Here is an 8,188-nt window from a genome sequence, read left to right as displayed (position 1 = left end):
ACCCTCCAGACCCCTAAGTGGCATTCGGCAAAGAGCTGGAGCCCACCTAAGCCCCAACCCTCCTCCAGGAGCCCAGAGCGGGGACATTGGGCTCCCAAGACCCCACCTACAACTGCTGAGGAGAGCGGCCGAGAGTCCTTTAAACTCCAGTGGAAAGAATTCCTTAACTTCTCATCAACATCTTTATTATGATCGTTATTCCTTTTCTCCGTTTAATTGTGACCTTAAAGGACGCTTATATTCATGTCTGTTTTTTTTTTCTCATTTTTAGCATTTTCGAAGCCAGTTATTTTTCATGGATTAGTTTTTGGTGAATTAGGAGGTTTGGTTAGTATATTTTAGTTTTGTTTTGTATTCTTTTATTTTTAATTTTTAGAAATTCTCACCACATATATTGATTCTCTTTTCTTCTACTGACAGCCAATCTATTGTTCTCTCTCACTCTTCCCTGAAGTTTTTACTTCTTCTCTCCTCCTCCCTCATGATCCTCACATTCTAAATCACTTCCGTTCCCCCCGGCACTGTCCGCCATTTGAAATTATAAATCCTTTAGCAAACTTGCTGTTTTTATTGGAGGCGATGAGGATCACATCACTTCTGTTTATTGTGATGATCAACACTGTAGACGTGGCAGTGGGAACCAGTTGGTTTAAGGCTGTTTCGTGTTATTATTCGTCTCCCCCTAAACAGTGAGGTACTGGGAACCTTCAGGGATGCCCTAAATCCACAAGGAGGAAACTCTCCTGCCTCAGATCCACACTGTTACACGGGTGGGCACACAAACAACACGAAAAAGCAAGGGAACAAATTGTCCCCAACGAACCAGATATTCCAATAAGAGAATCCACGGACACCACAGGGAAGAGATGTCAGAGGAGGAGTTCAGAACGTACTTAGTTACACTGATCCGCGAAGCAAAGGACAGCATAAGAAATGAAATCAGAGAAAAAATACAGGAAGTGAAAGAACCCTTCAGTAAATAGGCAGAGATTCTGAAAAAAAAAAAAAACCAAGCAGAAATCCTCGAAATGAAGGAAACAACCAACTAACTTAAAAATTCAATAGAAAGCAGCAACAACAGATAGAGCACTTGGAAGACGGAGCCTCGGGCAACGAAGACAAAACATATAATCTTGAAAATGAAGTCGTTCATGGAGAGAAGAGGTTAAGAGACCATGAACAGAACTTCCAAGAATCATGGGATAACATGAAAAGATCAACTCTAAGGCTCATCAGGAGAGAGGAAGGTGTGGAGATACAAACCAAATGAATGCACCATCTTTTCAATGAAATAATATCAGAAAATTTCCCAAACCTAAAGAATGAAATGGAAAATCACACACAAGAGGCTTAGCCGGGACCGGTGGCACGCGCTTGTAATCCCAGCAGCTCAGGAGGCTGAGGCAGGAGGATCATGAGTTCAAAGCTAGCCGCAGCAACGGCAAGGCACTAAGCAACTCAATGAGACCCTGTCTCTAAATAAAGCACAAAATAGGGCTGGGGGTGTGGCTCAGTGGTTAAGTGCCCCTGAGTTCAATCCCTGGTAACCCTCCCCCCCACCAAAAGAAAAGAAAGAAAAAAAATTCAAGAGCTTACAAGACCTCAAATGTAAAAAATTATAAGACTCACACCAAAGCACGTTATACTGAAAATGCCTAACATAGAGAATAAGGATAGAATTTTCAGGCTGTGAGAGAAAAATAACAGATTATGTATAGGGGGAAACAAATACAGACCCCAGCTGCTTTCTCAACCCAGACCCTCAAAGCTAGGAAGTCCTGGAATGACATATGCCAAGCTCTGAAAGAAAATGGATGCCAACCAAGAATTCTGTATCCAGCAAAATTAAGCTGTAGATTTGAAGACAAAATGAAAACCTTCCATGAAAAACAGAAGTTAAAAGAATTTGAAAGCCGGCACTATAGAACATTCTAAACAAAATACTCCTTGAAGATGAAATGAAAAAAAAAATAAGTGAAAACCAGCAAAGGGAAGAACTACACTAAAAAAATAATCAATCCGAGGAGAAATTAATTCCAATTGGGCTGGGGATGTGGCTCAAGCGGTAGCGCTCTCACCTGGCATGCGTGAGGCACTGAGTTCGAGCCTCAGCACCACGTACAAATAAGATAAAGATGTTGTGTCCACCGAAAACTAAAAAATGAATATTAAAAAAAATTCTCTCTCTCTCTCTCAAAAAAAAAAATACTAGAAATAAACCCAAATGCCCAGGAATACAAATCATATCTCAATAATAACCTTGAACATTAACGGCCTGAACTCATCAATCAAAAAACCAGGCTGGTAGGTTAGGTTAGGTTAGGTCAAAAAACAAGACCCAACAATATGCTGTCGCCAAGAGACTCACCTCATAGGCAAAGGCTTCCAGATTGAAGGTAAAAGGATGGAAAAAACATATCACTCACATAGCCTGTGTCAACAAGCAGGGGTTTCTGTCCTTTTATCAGATAAAGGACACTGTAAGCCAAAGTTAATCAGAAGGGACAAAGAAGGCCACTTCCTACTGCTTAGGGGACTCATACATCAACAAGACATAACAATCTTAAATTCTGCCCCAAACAATGGAGCATCTGCAAACATCAAACAAAACCTTCTCAATTTCAAGAATCAAAGAGACCACAGCACAATAATACTGAGTAACTTCCACATGCCCCTGCCACCACTGGATAGATCCTCCGAATGAAAACTAAATAAAGAAGCTATAGAAGCAAAAAACACAATTGATAATTTAGACTTAACAGACGTATATAGAATACTTCATCCGTCAACGGCTGAATACACTTTCTTCTCAGCAGCACACGGCTCCTTCTCTAATATGGACCATGTCATGTAAGCTATCACATAAGTTGGCAAACAATTTTTGTAATATCCTCTAATATATTTTTAGCATCTGTAGGGTTATTTTGACAGCTCCCTTTCCATTGGTATTAATTTTTGTGTTCTTGCTTTTTGCTTGATTAGATTTGCTTATTTTTATCAGATTCTAGCTGCATTAGTTTTTCTCTATTTCATATATTTCTGCTCCTACTCTTCTTTTTTCCTTCCTACTACATAGTTTGAAAATAATTTGATTGTTACTCTAGCTTCTTTCTGATACAAGGACTTTAAATTATGAATGTTCATCTGAATACTGTTTAATCTCTGAGATCATGATATTTTAAGCTTTTATTATCACTTAGTCCAAAGTACTTTTTCTTTACTCTCTTTGTGCTTTCTTTCTTGACCTCTGAGATATTTATCAGTGTGCCATCTAATTTTGAAATAGTTGACATGTGGGGGTGGGGCTGTATATATTTTAAGGTGATTGATTTTTTTTTGTGTGTGTGTGTGTGTGGTATTGGGGATTGAACCCAGGGCCTTGTGCATACAAGGTAAGCGCTCTACAACTGAGCTATATCCCCAGCCCTTAAGGTGATTGATTTCTAATATAATAAATCATGCCAAAAAATCATGAAAAAAGGAATGGAAATGCTTTTTTATATTGATTGTATTGGTTACATACATGTCAAAATTGACCAAATTGCATATTTCATATACGTGCATTTTATTGTACTTCAATTTTACCTCAATAAAGCTATGGTAAGTTTTGTTTTTTTTTAAATACTACTACTTAGCATAGCATAAAAAATATTTTAGGATATGTTTAACAAAAAATGTGCAATATCTGCACACTAACAATCACAAAATACTGCTGAGAGAAACTGAAGACCTAAAGAAATGGAAAAGTCACCATCTTCATGCACCAGAAAGTGCGATATTGTGAGGATGTAATTCCCCCCTGAAAACCTCAGTGGAATTACCTATCAATTTAAAAGCTAATTTTAAAATGTATACATAAATACAAAACACCTGAAATACTGAAAAAATCCAAACAACAAACAAAATTGGGGAATTTATAAATGCTCCCAGGACTGACGGGAGTGTGTTGTCAGAACATGTTCTGAATAGCATATAAGAATAGACGCACAGATCAATGGGCCAGAATAGAAAGTGCAGAAATAGACTCACGGATATATGATCAATTGATTTCCTACAAAGGATGCCTGGGTAATTCAATGTAGGCAGCGATGGTCTTTCCAAATGAATCTGAATTACAATCTCTGAACAATTATGCAAAGTAGAGGAGGGAACCAGATACGGAAGACAACATACAAATGGACTGACGTGAAGTTCTACAGGGGGTGAACGTTCAGTGACAGAAAGTAGGAGTTTCTGCAGTGCAGAGGTCAGGGGAGAGCTCCGGGGGTTTTGGAGAACTGTAACTTGACTGTGATGGTTGTTAAACAGCCATAGACCATGGTCAAAGCACATAGATCTGTACATTCGAAAATACTAATTTGGTAATTTTAATTTTTTTCCTTAATAAAGTGGTTAAAAGTGATTAAAAAAAAAAAACGATTTAATTCAGCCACCTGAGGCAGGAGGATCGCAAGTTCAAAGGCAGCCTCAGCCACATCCAGGTGCTAAGCAACTCAGGGAGACCCTGTCTCTAAATAAAATACAAAATAGGGCTGGGATGTGGCTCAGTGGTCGAGTGCCCCTGAGTTCAATCCCTAGTAACAAAAAGAAAAAAAAAAAGATCTAATTTGCCTGGCGCAAACTTCAGTGTCATCCTCCTGATGCAGCACAGGTGTCCCCGCCTTGTCGCTCATGGGTGTACATCCCTCAGGGCAAAGCTGACCGCTTCCGGAGCTGGCTCAGAGCCTCAAGCGCGGCTCTGAGGCACGCTTTGCAACGTAGGCTTTATTATTCTTCGGGTACGTGAGGCCAGGAGACCAGGAGGCCTGAAGGCGGTCTGTAACCCAGCCTTGCTAGGAGGAGCGCGTTGCTCCTCATGTCACACTGTCTGCGCAGGAAAGCAGCACAGGAGACCAGGAGGCAGAGGGGGAGGAGGATCAGAAGCAGGGGCCTGTCCTGTGCTTCCCTGCGCAGTGACAGACCTGGCATGGTGAGAGCCTGGGACTCGGTACCCTGAAGAATTTCCTCAGGCTCTGGGGCTCAGGGGCTGTTACGGTTCAGATGTGACGTGTCCCCCAAAAGCTCACGTGTGAGAGGACGAGTGACTGGGTTATGAGAGCCTCAACCCAATCCGTGAGTTAATTCCCTGATGGGATGCAGTGGCAACTGCAGGCAGGTAGGGTGTGGGCGGAGGAGGAGGGTCCTTGGCCGCGGGGAGTTGGGGGTATATATTCTGTGACTGGCAAGTGGAGTCACTTTGTCTGCTTTCTGATTATCAGTGAGCTGCTTCCCTCTGCCGTCTCTACCGCCATGTTGTCCTGCCTGACCTCTAGACCCAAGGAAGGGACCCTGCTGTCCATGAACTGAGACCTCTGAAACCATGAGACCCCCAAATAACTTTTCCTCCTCTAAAAACAAAACAAAAAAGACATGTACAATCCAGTGACTTTTAGTATATTCCCAATGTAGTCCAACCATCCCCCCTTTCTAGTTCCAGAACATTCCCATCACCCCAAAAAGAAGCCCTGAGCTCTTTGCCAGTCACTCCCAGCTCCTTCCTCCCTCCCAGCCCTGGCAACCGCTCATCTACCTTCCGTCTCTGTGGACTTGCCTGTTCTGGACATTTCTTTTTTTTTTTTTTCTTTTAAATATTTATTTATTAGTTCTCGGCGGACACAACATCTTTGTTTGTATGTGGTGCTGAGGATCGAACCTGGGCCGCACGCATGCCAGGCGAGCGCGCTACCGCTTGAGCCACATCCCCAGCCCTGTTCTGGACATTTCAGATCAATTGAAGGCGACACACGAGGCCTGCAGTGACTGGCTCTTTCCCTTGGCCTGCTTGCAAGTGTCTCGGTGTTTCGTTCCTTTTTATGGCTAAACCATACTCCATTGTGCGGAGAGACCACATTTCCACCCATCCTTCAGGTGATGGACACTTAGGCAGATTTCACTTTGAGATATTATGACCCCCTGGTCCACTGAGTGCTTTTCCATTCCAGGCACTGTCCCAAGCATCCCCCAGCTTCGCATCTGTTCCCCTTCACACCCATCTGATGAGGTAGGTCCTGCTCCAATCTCCTTTCTGCCACAGGATTTGCCTCTGTGCCATGGAGTCTGCATGGGGGTGCCACCAGGATGAGACTCCGTTTCGGGGGGTGGGGGGCATTGAACTGCCAGAGTGAGGCCCTCCAGAGCCTGCTCCCCTCCACCCCAGAGGACAGCAACATTTGAGTTGGTGGCCTCTCCTTCACCTGCGCGCCTGTGTGCCTCACCTGAGCAGAGGCCCACAGTGGACTTGGAGAGAGACTGAGAAAGAGACTCAAAAGCCTCTGAGAGGTGGGGCTGCTTGTTACTGCAGCAGAGCTTGGCCCTCCCCGTCAGCCCAGGGGCCCACACAGCCCTGGTTACGGGGAGCATGTCTGGGCTGGCACATACAGACACAGCCTGGGAGTATTTTTAAAACAATCCACTCTGTGCCAAGTTGGAGAAAAACTGAGATCAAGCTGTGCACTTGTTTCCAAGGGATCAGCATGTACATTCAGGGAGCTGATTTTCATGAAGTCTGTCTGTGTGGTGGCCGGAGCCTTGCCCTCTCTTCCCTTCAGAAGTCTCATCTGTGAGGTGGCTTCCGGGTGCCTCTCTGCACCTGGGGAACAACCAACCGCTCAGCTCCGCAGACCATCTGATCCCATGATCCTGAGGACTTGCCAGGTACCCTCTGAGCATTTGTCTTGTATTTTGTCCTCCTAGAGTCTCTAAGGGGTAGGTATTATTGTCATCCCCATTTTCCAGAAGAGAAAACTGAGACTCAGAGAAAGTAACATCTTCTCAAGTCCCTACACCAGTTTGAACCCACGGCTGCCTACACCTTTTGGTCCCTGAGGTCTTCTTAGTCATCTGTGACTGACTCCACAGTCCCTGGAGAGTGCAATCAGGCCTTTCAGATGAGACACACTCGTGCTATGACAGAGCCCAGGATGAAAAGTCAGACTCCTGCGTTCCAGCTTCCAATGTAGCTTTCACTTACTCCTCGGCTCAGGGCGAATCCTTTCCCCTCCCTGGGCCCCCGTGTCCACAACCATGGAATGGGACATTTGAACTCTCTCTGTGCTTCCCAGGGTGACCTGGGCAGCTGAACTCCCTAACAACCTGGTTACAAATGGCCATTCCTGGCCCTGTCTCAGATCTGCAAGACGACCCAGGAACCCTGAATCCTCAGCCTGAGGTAAGCAGCCCTGCCCCGAGCCTCTGTGAGATTATGGAGGCTCAAGAGGCCCATCCAGGAAGCTCGGTGGTGAGTCTGAATCAAACATCAAAGTCTCTGGGTAGCATGTTCTGGAAGAATCTAGAGGAGAAAGAAGAATGTTCTGGGAGATTCTAGAAGAGAAAGAAGTTGGGTTAGGCTGTGGAAGGTGGAGAAGTAGGATCCAAAGCTATTTTTTTTGTTGTTGTTCATTTTTATGTTTCATTTTTCCCCTTGGAAGAAAATTGCTGTTCCATCTCAACCCCACTTCCCGGCCCCCTTGCAGCTGGAAGAGGTGGCTGAAACAGGTATCAGTGGTGAGCATTGGCTTCTCCAAGTTCTGGGGTGAACTTGGAAATAAAGTGTTGATGGTGGAATGAACCTGGGTCCTCTGGCTGCACGGGTGTACAGGACACGTGAGCAATCACTTAGACTAAGTCATAAGATTGTGGGTTGTTTGTCATAGCAGCTACAGGTACTTATCCTGACAAATACATCTGGAGGAGGTGGGACCAGAACAGGCTCTGAAAAGGTGAGTGAGGCGGCATTCTGGCGGGTCGGCCGTGGAGCAGGGGTGCAGCTTGGTCCCCCAACACACACCCCCTTCCCTGCCAGGTGCCAGCCCCAACCCTCCACCCGCTGGACTATCCCCTGTGGCGTGATCCTGGGCACCTCCAGCAGATCCCCCATTATGGGCAGCCAGAGCTCCAAGGCTCCCTGGGGCAAAGTGACCCCCAGCAGGCAGCAGGCACTTCCCCCCACGAAGGCCAAGGGACAGGAGATTGGCCACATGAAAAGCCATGGAGACTTATCCCCCACCCTGAATGGAACAGATGAGGCAGTGGGGGGCGGGGGGGCACTGGGGATGCCATCGAGCCAGCACCCCCTAGCCAAGGGGGAGACCGCTCCCAAGGAGACCCCTAAGAAAAAGGAGAAATTCTCTCTGAAGAAGCCTTTTAAATT

The sequence above is a fragment of the Ictidomys tridecemlineatus genome, chromosome 11 (assembly GCF_052094955.1).
Source record: "Ictidomys tridecemlineatus isolate mIctTri1 chromosome 11, mIctTri1.hap1, whole genome shotgun sequence".
Taxonomy (NCBI): domain Eukaryota; kingdom Metazoa; phylum Chordata; class Mammalia; order Rodentia; family Sciuridae; genus Ictidomys; species Ictidomys tridecemlineatus.
Note: the sequence above shows the minus strand (reverse complement) of the source record.